At 37.5% G+C, this 17,601-nt stretch overlaps 1 protein-coding gene across 3 annotated transcripts in view; it reads right to left on the bottom strand.

The window, feature by feature from the left end:
• Positions 1 to 17,601, bottom strand: part of TMCC1 (transmembrane and coiled-coil domain family 1) — a 197,754-nt gene that overhangs the window by 156,647 nt on the left and 23,506 nt on the right. The window lies entirely within an intron of this gene.

Genomic DNA, 17,601 nt, shown 5'->3' with positions numbered 1-17,601 from the left:
ATAGACCAAATAAGGCATGTTATCCTGCCCTCAAAGAACTCACAATCTAGTGTTGCAAGTAAGATTTACATACTTCAAACTTAAAGAAAGCAGCACAAAATAACACAAATGCTAAAATGAGTGAATAAACTGCAATTATCACCAGAAGTTGGTAAGATCAGTTAGGATAAGATTTGTTTGGGAAAACTTTATGAAAGAGAAAGAGACTTTAGCTGAGCTTTGAAGGAAAAGGTGAATAAGCAAGAAGATATAAACCAAGACTTTCATCTTAGAGAGCAATAAATACAGTACATTTGGGGGGCCGGTAAAGAGGCCAGATGACTGTACTGGTGGATTCATATTTGAGTCATCTGGAGAACTGGGTGGCTTATGGGCAGATATGAGAAAGGATTTTCTATCATATAACCTTTTGTATATTTTGAATTTTGTGCCTTATGATCGTGTTACGTATTAAAAAAACTTCCATATTTCAAAAAAGAAAGAAAATACATGTTTTGATATCTAGGATAACATTTAAAAATAGTATAAGTGTACATAACTGCTATGCTAATAGAAAGTAAAAATAGAATTAAAATACCCAAATAAACCCAAAAAGAAGGAAGGCACAATCACAAAAAAGTAGAACATATAAAAAGCAAAATGTAAGATGTCAAATGAAAATCCAAATATTCCAGTAATATATTAAATGTAACTGGACTGAAAGATGAAAATTATTATACTAAGTAAAAAATAAAGTGGGTACTGGAAATATGAGGGGGAACACTTTGTAAAGTATATGACCGTCAAACCACCATGCTGTACATCTGAAACCAATACAAAATAATATTAAATATAAATTGCAATTGAAAAAATATATTAAGTAAACAAAAAAATCTAAAATAAAAAACAAAATTCAACTATTATGGTGCTTACAACCTAAAAATAAACCTAAAAATACACCTAAAAATAAAAAACATAGAAAAAGTCATACAAACACAAACTAAAATAAAGTTGCTCTAGCTATATTAATAGTACACAAAGTAGACTTTAATGCAAAAACCATTAATAGAGGTATACTTCACAGGATAAAAATGTATACTTCATTAGAAAGATATAAAAATTCAAGATCCATATTCATATAATATAGCCTTCAAATATGTAAAACAAAACTTAGCATAACTACAAGTGAAAAATATCCATTAGCAAAATGAGGAAATTACTATCAGTAGTTGATAGAACAAATGACTCAAAAAAGGGGCAAAAATAAAAATACAGATCTGAATAGTATGATTAACAAACTGGGCCTAAAAAGACACATGACAAGTACACAGTAATTGCAAAATAAATATTCTATCAAGCACAAAAAGATCATTTACAAAAACTGATCATATGCTGAGTCCTAGTTAAGTCTCACAAGTTGTTCTCTGACCACAATGTGTATTCCTAAGGTTTAAAGAGAGTGGAGGGAATCACTCTCCCATTCCCCTACTTTCTCCTAACCCAACCTCTAGCTAGGCAATACAGCCAAGATGGAGCAACACAGTGGCTCCAATTAAAACCCTGAAGGAAGAAAAGCCTTCTCTCTGACTAAAGGATATACAGTCCCAAGAGCATGGATGAATCCCACTGCAGTTAGGAAGATTAACCAGAAATTTTGACAAATTGCTGAAGACTAAATATGGGCTAACATGAGAATGTGAAGTCCCTGGAGGATGCAATCACAAGAGTTCCCACCCTATTACAGGCTTTTCCTCCAGGAACCTCAAAGGGCTTTCTAATGTATGCGTGTATGCAGGCGGTGTTAGAATCTGGGAGAAATCAAAGAAAGCCCCTTGTTCCAGTCCTCACCCACCCCTGCAGAGTTTGAAAGTGGAACAGCAGCCAATGCCAATCAACCCAGAGCTACTTCCCCTCTGTCCCTATGGAATAAAAGGCTTAATTTTCAAGGAAAAATTCATCAAGGCCTGTACCTTGAGGACACAGGTAAGAAGCCTACTACAGCTAGAGGAAAGGAGACTGACATACCCAATCTTCACTATCTCTCTAAAATAAAAATAACCTAATGCAGAGGAGGGAAGGACCTTTAAAAGGTCTTTAAAAATCTTGGCTAACAAAGGACTTTAAAAAACCTATCCTAGACAATGCAGTTGGGTAAAAGAAAGAAGGGTAGAAGTTCCACCCCAGCAGTGAAGTGGAAAGTCTTGTGAAGGCTACACTTCAAGACCCAGATTCTAATACCTGCCTAAATCTGAAGCTTAACAGATCATCAGAGAACTCCCCTCACTCTTCACTACCATGCTAACAAGCTTTCAGCAAAACTAACAGTGGAATACAGCTGCAAGAGACAAGATTCACCCTGAGAAATAGCACAAAGGGAAAACCCACAGCAATATTTTATATCCAGTAAAAATATCCTTCATGAGTGAAAAAGACTTCCCCAAACCAGGGGGCAGTGGGGGTGGAGAGGAGGAGGAGGAGAAGCAAGGAAGAAGAAAGAAGAAGAAGGAGAGAATTCAATGTCAACAAATCCACCCTATAAAATATTAAAGGAAGTTTTTCGGATATAAGGAATATGATACAGGTCAGAAGTTTGGATCTAAACAAAGAAATGAAGAACAAATAAAAGCAAAATAGAGTATTTTCTTTTTCATATTTTTAACTGCCCGGAAAGACTGTTTAAAACAGTAACAATACATTGGGCATTTATAGCATATGTAGTGAAATGTATAATGACAGTGACAGTGAAAGAATTAGGAACAGACTATAATAAGATACATTCATTGCATCTACTTACAACAAATACTCTCATCAAACTTAGAAAAAAATCCTTTAGGGTATAGTATTATAAGGTATAATATAGGGTATCTATGAAAAATATACAAAAAAATCTAGAAAAATAGCCCTGGAGATTGAGTGCCAGCCTGCAAACCAAAAGGTCACGGGTTCGATTCCCAGTCAGGACACATGCCTGGGTTGCAGGCCAGGTCCTCAGTAGTGAGCACACAAGATGCAACCATACACTGATATTTATCTCCCTCTCTTCCTCCATTCTCCTCTAAAAATAAATAAATATTTTTAAAAATCTAGAAAAATAATGCAGGTAAATACAACATGACCATGAATTTAGGACCAAATGAAGATACAGGTATAGGTCTCTCGATGTACATACATCCTGTATAACATATGTACAGAATGTGGATTACTTATCATTTAGCACCTACACAGAGTTTATATTAGATCTATCTGTACATACAGAGAAATAATTGAAATGTTTGAGACCTATGAATCCTATGCATATAATGCAAATGTAGGAATAATTTCAGATAATATACCACATTAGATTTTTTAATTTAACTTCATTTTCAGGAACCTAAAAATTAAATTCAGGCTTGATACTGGTAGTTTGACATTGTCTTCCCTGCCTCCCTCATCTTCTCTCACTCCTGAAGGGTATCTACAAGAAAGGTCCTGGATCATTCTACTTTGTTTCTAATAAAACTCACAGTCTTTTAAAAACCTGCAAATTTTTATCTGCACCCCAAAAGTCCAGTCTAAGGAGACAGCTACTAGAGCACTGAATCCTTTATTTTAGCTTCCTGACTTTGCTCATGAACTACCAAGAATGAAAGCTCTTAACCTTCAAAATAGCTCCTTCTTTGATGTGACCTATAATCTAAAAATTAGACTCCTTTGTTAACTGTGAAGATATATCCTCTTTTCTCCTGGAAACAAAAATCAAGAGATAGAGGAGGATGTGTATGAGGCTAGTTACTCAGCATATCTAGAGGATAGTCTATTTAAAAGCAAAGCTACAGAGGGAAGGGAAGTGGTGGCAGGTGGAAGAGAGTAAATGAGGGATAAATGATGCAGCAAATGTTCAAATGATGTATTGTAGAACTGTACACTTCAAACTTACACAGTTTTACTGACCAATGTAGCACCAATAAATTCAACAAAAACAAATAAATAAACAAAGCAAGCTGGAAGGCTCCTGGTCAAGACAGCAGAGTAGGGAAATGCAGTACTGGCACACTCCCAGGACCACTCAAAGTTATAACTAAACTACAGAACAGCCATCGTTGAGAACCACATGAAATCTGACCAAGCAGAAGTCCTATAACTAAGGATATACAGAAGCCATGACAAGAATGATGGAGGGGGGTGGGTAGAAATGCAAAACAGGATGATCTCATACACATCCGTGGTGGTTAAAAAATGGGAGGGATCTTGGCTTCAGAGGACAACCTTGAGGAGTGAGGGGGCCCAGCCCTACATTAGGCCTGAAGACTTCCAGCACCCTCAGTCCAGAGTTCTGTGCAAGGTAGATGAGTCCCTGTAACGTATGGCAGTGAAAACCAGTAGGGATTGAGGTTGAGACAGAGAGCTTCTAGAGTCCCAGGTGTTTCTCTTAAAGGGCCCATGGAGAAATTTATTCAATGGACTTACTCATTCTGACCCTCGCTCCAGCACTGGGGCAGCAACTTGAAAGGCAACAGAGACATACAGGAGACACTGAATTTGTCTGGCTTTAGGGCAAAGGCTGGAGGTGCAACTTTCTCCCAAAAAGAAATGGTGGCAGAAAATGTTCCTTTACTGAGCCCTGCCCCTGCAGGCTCAGATAGGTGCCAAATCTGAGAATCCATCAATCTACTACCTTTTGCCCCACTGTTGTAATCCCCTGAGACCCCACCCAATCCAACTTTCAGGCCCACTCAAACAGCTTCCAGTGACTTTTCCATACAAGTGGCCTTTTCTTCTTCAGACTATCCTAATATATCACAAAGATTCACAAACCCCAAATGAGAAAAGCATTTAGTGTAGGTAGGCCAAAGACCTCTTGCTAAATGGCCCCAGGCCCAGCACTAGTGGCAGTTGGGTTCTGTTTGCAGCTTGGCCTCTCCCAGGCACCTCCAAGCCCAGAACAAGTAGCAGCCATTTGCAGACCACCACTATGTAGTTCAAGCCAGGTCACAGGCAGCAGCTGACATTGGCTTCCACATTCTGTGAGCCCCTAGAGGCAGCAACCCTGTGGCCAGCCAGACCATATCAAAGCACCACAAGCCCAGTGCAAGTAGCAGCCATCTCAGACTGCTTTATAGCTCACAAAGGGTGGCCCTGAGCAGAACACAGTAGAGGCTGACCTTGGCCAGTACCATCAAGGAAACCCCAAAGCCTGCATACCTAGTGGACAGCTACAGACCACATGGGAGCACCACCACCCTGCTCCTGCACAGCTGATCCTCCATGGAGGATAGAGGTTGGTAGTCAATAGTCATAATCAGTCCTTGTAGTTGACTGGCCTGGATAAATCCCTCCCATTGCCCCGACAACAGCAATCACAGCTCAACTACAAGAGAAGAGTGTACTCAGCCCACAAGAAGGGCACACCTCAAGTACCCAGCTTGGGTGATAGGGGAGGCTGTGCCACTGTAGTACAGCTACTATACTAGGCCATATAACCAAGACAGGAGTCATAGCAGCTCTACTTAATACATACAAACAAATACAAAGAGGCTGCCAAAATGAAGAGACAAAGATACATGGCCTAAATGAAAGAACAGATCAAAACTCCAAAAATGGAACTAAACAAAATGGAGATGAGCAGTCTATCAGATGCAGAGTTCAAAACATTGGTTAAAAGGATGTTCAAGGAACTCAGTGAAGACCTTACCACATAAAAAAGATCCAGTCAGAAATGAAGGATACACTAATTGAAATGAATAATTTACAGGGAAACAACAGTAGAGTGGATGAAGCCAAGAATCAAATCAATGATCTGGAACATAAGGAAGCAAAAAACAACCAGTCAGAACAAGAAGAAGAAAAAAAGAATTTAAAAAAATGAGGATAGTGTAAGCAGCCTCTGGGACAACTTCAAGCATTTCAACATTGCAGGGGTGCCAGCAGGAGAACAGAAGGAGCAAGAAATTGGAAATCTATTTGAAAAAATAATGAATGAAACTTCCCTAATTTGATGAAGGATATAGACATTCAAACACATGAAGCACAGAGTCCCACACAAAATGGATGCTAAGAAGCCCACACCTAGACACATCATAATTAAAATGCAAAAGGTTAAAGATAAAAGAGAGAATCTTAAAAACATCAAGAGAAAAGCAGTTAGTTACCTACAAGGGAGTTCCCATAAGACTGAAGGCTGATTTCTCAACAGAAACTTTGCAGGCCAGAGAAGAGTGGCAAGAAATACTCAAAGCGATAAAAAGCAAGGATCTACCAAAATTACTCTACCCAGCAAAGTTGTCATTTAGAATCAAAGGACAAATAAAGAGTTGTCCAGACAAGAAAAAGCTAAAAGAGTTTATCACCACCAAACCAGTACTATATGCAATGTTGAAGGAGGGTCTTCTTTAAGAAGAAAAAGAGATAAAAAAATACAAACAATAAAAAGGCAATAAATACATATCTACCTACAGTTGAATCGAAAAAAACAAAATACACTAACAAGCAGAACAGAAACTCTCTCCCATTTAACAGTTGCCAGATGGGAGATGGGAGATGGTTTCATCCCTCTCCCATTTGACAGTTGCCAGATGGGAGAGGGATCAGGAAGATGGGTGAAAAAGGTGAAGAGATTAAGTAGTACAACTGGTTGTTAGGGAATGGGTATGGGAATGTGAAATGCAGCAAATACTCTCATCAAACTTAGAAAAAAACCCTTTAGGGTATAATGTAGGGACAACATAGGATATAATATAGGCAATGGTATTCTGGTAGCTATGTGTGGTGTCAGATGGGTGCAGGATTTATTGGGATGATTATTACTTGGTAGGTTATGTGGTATCTGGTCACTGGGATATATACCTGAAACTAGTATATTATTGTATGTCGACTGTAACTGAAAAATAAAAAGTGATGAAAGACAAATGCCATATGATTTCATAAGAAGAAGCTAATGAACAAAATAAACTAATGAGCAAAAGAGAACCAGAGGCATAGAATCATGGAACAGACTGACAGCTATAAGAGGGGTGAGTGGAGGCAAAGACTTATTGAAAGAAGGTGAAGGGATTAGTCAAAGAACATATATGAAGGACCCATGGACATGGACAACAGTATGGGGATTGACTATGGGAGTGGAGGGCAGGTCGGGTGGAGGGGATTAAAGGGGGAAAAATTGGGACAACTGTAATAGCATAAATATATTTTAAAAAAAGAAACAGGGAAATGATTATTAAATAAACTTACCATGATTAAAAAAGAGAAAGAGAGTTGGGGACACCAAGAAACTATCTAGAAAAAAAAAAAAGCTGAATCTATATCTTACACATTACATAGGATAAATTATAAATGGATCAAATATTTAAATGCGGTGGGAAAATATCTTAAAACTGTTAGAATAGAATTACTTTATTATCACAAAGTGAAGAGGCCTTTTAAGCAATGACATATTTACTTTAAATTACATATAAATATGTGCATATAATTTAAATTCTATACACACACATATATGGTGTGCCCATGTGTGTGCATATATCAGGGCAAAAATCACCATAAGCAAAGTCAAAAGACAAATTAATAAGAACTAATCTGCACTTCATTTTACAAAGGGCTAACCTCCTTAATGGACAAAAAGCCACAAGTCAATAAGAAAAAGTCACACCAGTCAACAAAAACATACAAAGAAAATCAGTTTTATCAAAAGTGAAACAAATAGCTCTTAGTACATGAAAATATGCATATCCTAGCTGGATCAATAGAAATCAGAAAAAAATCCTATTTTAACTCCTATGCTTTCCTCAAATCAGAAGAGTTTATTTTATGCCTAACACATTGATGTAGACAATATCTTCTTGGGGGGGGGGGAAGAAACTTAAATATCTGTATCTTAAAGCTAAGATACAGATATTTCATTTCACATTTTGTATTCCTATCACACAAAGTCCCTTCTATGGAATAATCTGCATCCAAAATACTGGCATTTGCTGCTGAGATGAAGCAAATGTTTAATCACTGGAGAAGAGCATTCACAGAAAATTAAACCAATGAACCTAACACCTGTTCAACAGTGGGGTTTGTCAGAGTGTTTTTCCCCCTCCCCAAGCAATCTATATAACAATTTTCCAAACTATGCTCATAATACATTCATTCCCAGGAATCACTTCTCAGAAGCACATAAATAAACCATCACACAGCCAGAGTTGACCAAATGTGTTCTGACAGATCAAGGCCAACCAATCGCAAAGCTTCTCAATATGCACCCCCACAGGCCTATATGGCACCAGCCTGTGGCTCCAGCATAAGTTCCTTCCCTTCCTGTAGGCCTAGTTCTGGCTTTTGAGGAAAGAAAAATAAAGCTGTCAATTGAGTGGATCAAATTTCCAGCAGGGAAAATTTTAAAAGATTGTCACATAAATCCCTTCAAACAAACATCTGCTGAATAGAAATGAAGGCAACTTAGTTATAAAAGACAATACAACAAAAACTCAATATATTTTATTTTTTTTAAGATAAAAAAGAAAATATTCAGATGTGTTATTTTCATCAAATTATAAACCAACCAGCACAGAGAACAATATAGCTCAAAGCCAAACAATACCATGGAGAATGCCGTTTTTAAATCTGTCCATGCTGATTCTATTAAATAACATGCTTCTGAGCAATAAACTCATTTTTATCTTAACATTTAAAAAATTCTAGAATAAGAATAGAAGGCATATGGGAGGGAAAGGAATTGTTAGGTAGGGGGAATATACTATTAACTGAAAATATCAATTAATAAGTCAGCCTTAATTATTTGCCAACAAAAAATAAGCAGAACAGTATTTCTGGAAGCATTAAAATTATTTACAAAATTATTCATTCAGGAAGTGTTACCCAATACCTACTCTTTGGTTAAAACTTCATTATATATCAACACATATAAAAACCTGAAAGACAGGAAAAGTACCTGTAAATATGCCAGAATTAGAAAGCAATTTCCACATGTATATTTACTTATATCTTATGAACAAAATAATATCAAACACAGTGAAAGGGTATATCTAAATCTAAGCAGTAAGTTCCCTTCTTCATTAAGACATCTTTGAACTATCACCAGAAATTACTTCAAGTTCAATGTATCTAAAACCTAATTCATGATCTTCCTCTAAAAAAAAAACTTGTCTCTTCTAGTATTCCTTTTCTTAGTGAGGGGCACTAAGTTGCTTAAGCCAGAAACTTAAGAGCCTTCTCTTCCCTGGCCCCTTCATATTCTACCCATTACCAAATTCTGCTGACTATGCCTCCTAAATATTCTTGAATTAATTCCTTTCTATTCTCTATACCAACATCACTCTTGTCTAAGTAAGCCACCATCATCTCTCATCAGAGACCTGCTTCCTAACCAGTACCCCTGCATTCACTCTGGTACATCTTCAATCTGTTCTGTGCCCAGTAGTAATAAGTGTTTTCATCAAAAAGCAAATCTGTTTCCAGCCAAGATGGAGACATAGTTAAATACGCTTCGGCTCCTCGCACAACCAAAAGGGAACAACCAATTTAAAATAAAAAAAAAACAAAAAACACCAGAACTTCCAGAAAATCCAACTGTATGAAGTCCGACAACCAATGAGTTAAAGAAGAAACATTCGTCCAGACCGGTAGGAGGGGTAGAGATGGGTAGCCGAGGTAGAGAGGACGTGTGGAAAGGTGGAGGCTGGAAGAACTGGTGGCTGAAGTAGCAGCTGGTGGACCAGGCGATCCCACATTCATGTGCAGATAAATCAGGAGGAACTACTGGGAAGTGAGACTGTACAATTCATGGTTCCAGCTTGGGCAAGATAAGGCCTCAGAATCTCTGGCTGTAAAAACCTGTGAGGGTTGTGGGGGTGGGAGAAACTGCAGGTCTCTTGAAAGTGGGAGTAAAGCCGAGCAACCAGAATTGTATCCTCTCTGACCTCTACCCCACATAGAGCACCACAATGCAGCAAAGTGGGTTGCTCCACCTGGAGAAAATACCTAAGGCTCTACCCCTTACAATGTAACAGGGGCACCAAGACAAAGAAATATGGCCCAAATGAAAGAACAGATCAAAACTCCAGAAAAACAACTAAGCAACCAGGAGATAAACAACCTATCGGATGCAAAGGTCAAACATTGGTAGGATGCTCACAAAAATGGTTGCGTATGGACGCAAAATAAAGGAAGAAGTGAGGGCTATACAAAGTGAAATAAAGAAAAATATATAGGGAACTATCATTGAAAGAAAGGAAACCAGGACTCAAATCAACAGTTTGGAACAAAAGGAAGAAATAAACATTCAACCAGAACAGAATGAAGAAACAAGAATTCAAAAAAATGAGAAAAGGGTTAGGAACTTCCAGGACAACTTTAAATGTTCCAACACCCGAATCATGGGGTGCCAGAAGGAGAAGACAAAGAGCAAGAAACTAAAAACTTATCTGAATAAATAATGAAGGAAAACTTCCCCAATCTGGCAAAGGAAACAGACTTCCAGGAAGTCCAGGAAGCCCAGCAAGTCCCCAAAAAGTTGGACCCAAGGAAGCACAAAACAAGGCACTTCATAATTACATTACCCAAGATTAAAGAGAAGGATAGAACCTTGAAAGTAGCAAGGAAAAGGATATAGTTACCTACAAAGGAGTTCCCATAAGCCTATCAGATGATTTCTCAAAAGAGACCTTACAGGCAAGAAGGGCTGGGAAGTATTCCAAGCCATGAAAGGCAAGGACCTACATCCAAGATCACTCTATCCAGCAAAGCTATCATTTAGAATGGGAGAGCAGATACAGGAAATAAGTGCTTCCCAAATAAGGTTAAAGGAGTTCATTATTACCAAGCCCTTATCACATGAAATGTTAAAGGGACTTATTTAAGAAAAACATAAAAACTATGAACAGAATAATGACAACAAACTAAAAACTATCAACAACTGTACCTAAAAAATAAAAACAAAAGACAAATTAAGCAAACAACTAGAACAGGAACAGAATCACAGAAATGGAGATCATGTGGAGGGTCAGCAGGGGTGGGGGAAGAATGGGGGAAAAGGTACAGGAAATAAGAAGCATAAATGGTAGGTACAAAACAGACAGGGGGAGGTTAAGAATAGTATGGGAAATGGAGAAGTCAAAGACCTTACATGTACAACCCATGGACATGAACTAAGGGGAGGAAATGCTGGCTGTAAGGGGATTGCAGGGCAGACAGGAATAACGGGGAGAAAAAATAATGGTACAACTGTAATACCATAATCAATAAAATATTCTTTTAAAAAAGTAAAAAAAAAAGGAAAAGATGTTCAATGTCACTAATCATCAGAGAAATACAAATAAAAAACACAATGAAGATACTAAAACGATACTCCTGAACCATTACTTATCCCCCTATCTACCTTGACTTCTACAGGTAGTCAAAGATAAAATTTACAGAAATGTATTGTTGAAAACTATCATCAATAACTACAAAAGACATCAAGTACTGGTGAGGATGTGGAGAAAGGGGAACCCTTTTGCACCACTGGTGGGAATGCAGACTGGTGCAGCCAGTGTGGAAAGCAGTATGGAGATACCTCAGAAAATTAAAAATGGATCTGCCATTTGACCCAGCAATCCCAGTTCTGGGAATATATCTGAAGGAACCAAAAGCAATTTGAAAGAACATAAGCATACCTATGTTCATTGTAGTATTATTTAAAATAGCCAAGATATAGAAGCAGCCCAAGTGTCCATCAATAGATGAGTGGATAAAACTACTGTGGGGCATTCACACAATGGAATTCCATGAGGTCGTAAAAAAGAAGTAAATTTTACCCTTTGCAACAGTACAGATGGATATGGAAAACAATATGCTAAATGAAATAAGCCATTTAGAGAAAGACAAATACTACATGATTTCACTTATATGCAGAATCTAATGAACAAACTGAACTAACAAGCACAACAGAGACAGACTCATAGATGGAGAGCAGATAACAACTAGTATGTGTGTGTGGGGGGCTTTGGTGGGGAGGGATTGAACAAAAAGGAAAAAGGGATCATGGGCATGGACAACAGTATGGTGGTTGTTAGGGGGTGGGGGAGTATGGGGAGCTAAATGGTAACAAAAAAATAAGGATTACATTTTTATAAGTAAATAAATAAATAAATAAATAAATAAATAAAATAAAATGTAGTTCTTGGTACCAAACATGCAAAGAGTGTGTATAAGGGCAAAGACTGGCATGCTGACACTGGGTGTTAGCTAAAAAATAAAATCAAAGTGACTAAACATTACTATAATTTCTTGATTCTAGAGCTTATCAATTGATTAAAGGCACATCTATAGTTGCATCATAGATTTTTGAGGAGAAATACTGCCCTATTAATGCAATTTCAAAACATTAAAAATTTTAAAAAGCATTACTCTTAGAATTGACAAAATAGGGATTTTATGAAATATGATCAGTGTACCTAACCAACACCTATCATTTGTTTCATATTTTTCTTACTCAGTCTTGGACCAAAACATTACTCCTGGACCATTACTTATCCCCAAATCTACCCTGACTTCTACAGGTAGTCAAAGATAAAATTTACAGAAACCTATTGTTGAAAACTAACAGAAGTAATCATTTGCAAAGATGCAGTTAGAATGCAAATGTGCGAAGTACAACCATAACAAGCCTGAGCTCTATCCAAACGAAAAGGCTTCAAAGATATTGCAGGGCCCAACACTTTATAAGTAATTTGCTAACCTTCAATTTCCTTGTGGGTTGTAATGGTACCTACCTTTAGAGTCATTGTAAAGATTAACTATAAAATACTCAGAACAAGGCCTAGTATGCAATAAGCACAATATAAAACCACATATTTTAGGAAATGCCAGGCATTTATATAAGTAGTGGCTGCAGCATCTTGGTTCCCACTCAGAATGCTGCAGCAGGCTTTTCTCATTACTAGGGTACAACCTTAACTTCTATGTGGGAAGTTCTTGCACTCACAGTTTTTGGCTCAATCTGGTAAAAAAAAAAGAAAGAAAGAAAGAAAGAAGAAATCACCAATGGAGCCTAATTATAAACAAATTTACAGGAAGCAGAGAGAGTCAGTAAACTGAAGGTACAGCTAATACTGATATGAAACTACTGTTCTTTATAGACTGAGAGACCATATTCCAGGATTACAACATGATCCTTCCAACTGTCCTCACCTATGCACAAGTCTCTTCCCCCTCCAATTCATTCTACCTATGAATTGGCAGGCAGGGGGATGGGGGTAATAACGTACCTCTCCAAATCCATCCTTTTACATCTTAAACTGACCTTAATTAAAACTAAGCTCAAAACATCAACAGAAAGATTAGGTTAGTCTCATAAATGCAGAAACATACAATATAAGATTAATTTATCTCCATGCTTTCCATTCATGTTATTTTTCATACCTGTAATGTTACCCTTTTTTCCAACATTTATCCAAGTAGAGGTCAAAGACCAAGTTCACCTCTAACCATTTCAGCACTCACCTATTGTCTCCCTTCTCTGAATTTCCATAATACAAATTAAGTGACCTTCAAAAGTTAGATGTTTTCCTCTATGTTGGAAAGGAAGCTTCTTGAAGAGAGGTGTCATATCAAAGTTCATAACAATCATGAGCACACAGACCCAAATGGCCACATGGTGAAAGAGCATCAGCAAATACTATAAGAACAGGCCTGCATTCCAGCTCTGTTGCTTACAGGCGCACAGATGTTTAAATAAAGTTATTTGACCTCTCTGAGCCTCAGGCTTTCACTCATGGAATGAGGGACATGATATCGAAATAATAATTACGTTCCTGAATTGGCCACATGATTAAGAATTGTGTTGGGAGGAAGGTGAAGGAAGGAGTGGAAGCCACACTAACTTCAATCCAGGACCAATCTGGAAATACAACTAGAAGGTAGAGAAATTACCCACAACAAACAACTGAACAAGAGTAAGAGAGAAGCCTCAAAACCTTGTACACACAGAAGAATCAGCTTCAACACAACTTGTCCACACCTGCACAACAGAATACAAAACATAGTGGATGGAGTGATCCTCAGTTAACCAGCTGGAGGGTAAGACCCACCAAAGAAAGATCCAACAACAATCAAAGCCCAAAGATATACAGAGAGCCAACATAAATGACAGCCCAAGACCAGGGAGCTCAGGAGATTAAAGAGACTGCGCCACTGAATCTCACAGGTATTCTACCATAGAAGTTCACACCATAAACCCAAGGAGTCAGAACAGATCAATGTAAGAAGCAGAGTCTAACAAGAAGAGTCTCACAAACAATGGGAAGACAAAGAAACAATCCCCAAATGAAGGAAAGGAGGAAGCCTCAGAAAGAATGCTAAATGAAACAGAGGCAAGTCAACTGTAAGATAGTGAGTTCAAAGTAATGGTTCAAAGTAATGGTTCAATGAGCTCACAGGGAATTACCAAAAACTCCAGGGAAACTACAATGAACTCACTGGAAACTATATCAACATAAGAAAGGAAATAGAAACTATCAACAAGGACCAAGAGAAAATGAAGAATACAATTTCTGAACTGAAGAACACTGAAGGAATCAAAAGCAGGCTCAATGAAACAGATGATTGGATCAGTGAGCTGGAGGACAAGGTAGAAAAAAATAACCAGAAAGAGCAAGAAAAGGAAAAGAGGCTCAGAAAGAATGAAGAGGGATTAAGAGAAATGCAGGACAACATGAAATGTAATAATATCCGCATAATAGGGATACCAGAAGGAGAAGAAAAAGGGGAAGGGATAGAAAACCTGTTTGAAAAAGTAATGATGGAAAACTTCCCTAATTTGATAAGAGAAAAAGTCACACAAATCCAGGAAACACAGAGAGTCCCAATCAAGAGGAACCCAAAGAGGACCACTTCAAGACACACCATAATTAAAATGTCAAAATTCCAAGACAAAAAGAGAATCTTAAAGGCAGCAAGGGAGAAACAGGAAGTAACATACAAGGGAGCCCCAGTAAGGTTAGCAGCTGACTTCTCAATGGAAATGCTCCAAGCCAGAAGAGAGTGGCAAGAAATATTCCAAATAATGAGAACCAGAGGCCTGCAACCAAGGCTACTTTACCCAGCAAGGCTCTCAATCAAGACAGAAGGCCAAACAAGGAGCTTCCCAGACAAAAGAAGTCTAAAAGAATACACCTCCACCAAACCAGCTCTGCAAAAGATGCTAAAGGGGCTGTTTTAAGGAAAGGAAGGAAAAGAGAGAGAGAGAGAGGAACACAGGTACGAAAAAATGGCAATAAGTATCTATCAATAATAACCTTAAACGTAGATGGATTAAATGCTCCAATCAAAAGAACAGAATAGCTGAATGGATAAGAAAGCATGACCCACATATATGCTGCCTACAGGAGACCCACTTCAGAACAAAAGACCTATGCAGACTACAAGTGAAGGGCTGGAAACAAATTTTCCAAGCAAATGGACAGGAAAAAAAAAAAAGCCAGGGTAGCAATACTGATACCAGACAAATGAGACTTCAAAAAAGGGGCCATAAAGAAAGACCCAGAAGATCACTTCATAATACTTAAGGGAAGAATCCACCAAGACGACATAAACATTGTAAATATATATGCACCCAACATAGGAGCACCCAAAAACATAAAGAAAATCTTGAAGGACTTCAAGAAAAATATTGACAGCAATACAATTATAGTAGGGGATTTTAACACCCCACTGTAAAAAATGGACAGATCTTCCAAACAATATATCAACAAAGATATTGTGGCGCTGAACATGCCCTAGATGAAATGGACTTAACTGACTCATATAGAGCCTTTCATCCCAAAGAAGCTAAATACACATTCTTTTCAAATGCACATGGAACATTTTCAAAGATAGATCACATGATAGGACACAAAACAAGACTCAGCAAATTCAAGAAAACTGAAATCATATCAAGCATTTTCTCCAACCACAAGGGACTGAAACTAGAAACTAGCCCCAAGGAAAAAAACCCAAAACACTCAAAATCATGGAGATTGAATAGCATGCTATTAAACAATGAATAGGTAAGAATGAGATTAGGAAAGAAATAAGAAAGTTTCTGGAAACAAACAAAAATGAACTCACAACCACCCAAAACTTATGGGACACAATGAAGGCAGTCCTGAGAGGGAAGTTCATAGCAATATAGGCCTACCTAAGAAAGACAGAAACATTTCAAATAAACAACCTAACCCTATGCCTACAAAAACTCGAGGAACAACAACAAAGACAGCCTAGAGCAAGTAGAAGGAAGGAAATAAACCAAGATCAGGGCACAATTAAAAGACATAGAGACTAAAAGAACAATGAATCCAGGAGCTGGTTCTTTGAAAAGATAAACAAAATTGACAAGCCTTTAAGCAGACTCATCAAGAAAAAAAGAAAGAGGACCCAAGTAAATAAAATCAGAAATAAAAGAGGAGAAATTACAACTGATACCACAGAAATACAAAGGATTGTAAGAAATTACTACAAAGAACTGTATGCCAAGAAATTTGAAAACCTAGATGAAATGGACAAATTTCTAGAAAAATATAATCTTCCAAAACTCAATGAAGAAGAAGCAGAAAGCCTGAACAGACCAATAACAGCAGACGAAATTGAAGCAGTAATCAAAAAACTCCCGATACACAAAAGCCCTGGACCAGACAGTTTCACAGGAGAATTTGACAAAGTATTTAAGGAAGAGCTAACCCCTATCCTTCACAGATTATTCCAAAAAATCCAAAATGATGGAAAACTCCCAAACTCTTTTTATGAAGGCAGCATCATCCTAATCCCAAAACCAGATAAAGACACAAGAAAGAAAGAAAACTTCAGGCCAATATTGCTGATGAACCTAGACATTAAAATCCTCAACAAAATATTGGCAAACCAAATTCAGCAATATGTTAAAAAGATCATACACCATGACCAAGTGGGATTCATTCCAGTGATACAAGGATGGTACAATACTCACAAATCAATAAACATAATGCATCACATAAACAAAAGCAAAGACAAAAATCGCATGATCATATCAATAGATTCGAAAAAAGCATTTGATAAGGTACGGCACCTATTTATGATAAAAACATTCAGCAAAGTGGGAATAAAGGGAGCATTCCTCAGTATAATAAAGGCCATATATGAGAGACCTATAGTCAACAACATACTCAATGGGCAAAAACTAAAATCTTTTCCACTAAGATCAGGAACAAGACAAGGTTGTCCATTTTCACCACTTCTATTCAACATAGTATTGGAAGTTTTAGCCACAGCAATCAGACAAGAAAAGGAAACAAAAGGTATCCAAATCTGAAAGGAGGAAACAAAACTGGCATTGTTTGCAGATGAAATGATAGTGTACGCAGAAAATCCTATAGGCTCTGCCAAAAAACTGCTCGACCTAATACATGAAATTGGTAAAACAGCAGGACACAAAGTCAATATCCAGAAACCAAAAGCATTTTTGTACACCAACAATGAAACATCAGAAGCAGAAATCAGGAAAAAAAATCCCATTTGATATAGCAACAAGAAAAGTAAAATACCTAGGAATAAACCTAACCAAGGAGGTAAAAGACCTGTACTCAGAAAACTATACAACACTGAAGAAAGAAATCAAGGAAGACACAAATAAATGGAAACATATACCATGTTCAT

Source organism: Phyllostomus hastatus, unplaced genomic scaffold, assembly GCF_019186645.2.
Source record: "Phyllostomus hastatus isolate PE091 unplaced genomic scaffold, TTU_PhHast_1.1 phas_contig_16, whole genome shotgun sequence".
NCBI lineage: Eukaryota > Metazoa > Chordata > Mammalia > Chiroptera > Phyllostomidae > Phyllostomus > Phyllostomus hastatus.
Note: the sequence above shows the minus strand (reverse complement) of the source record. Positions and strands in the feature narration are given on the sequence as shown.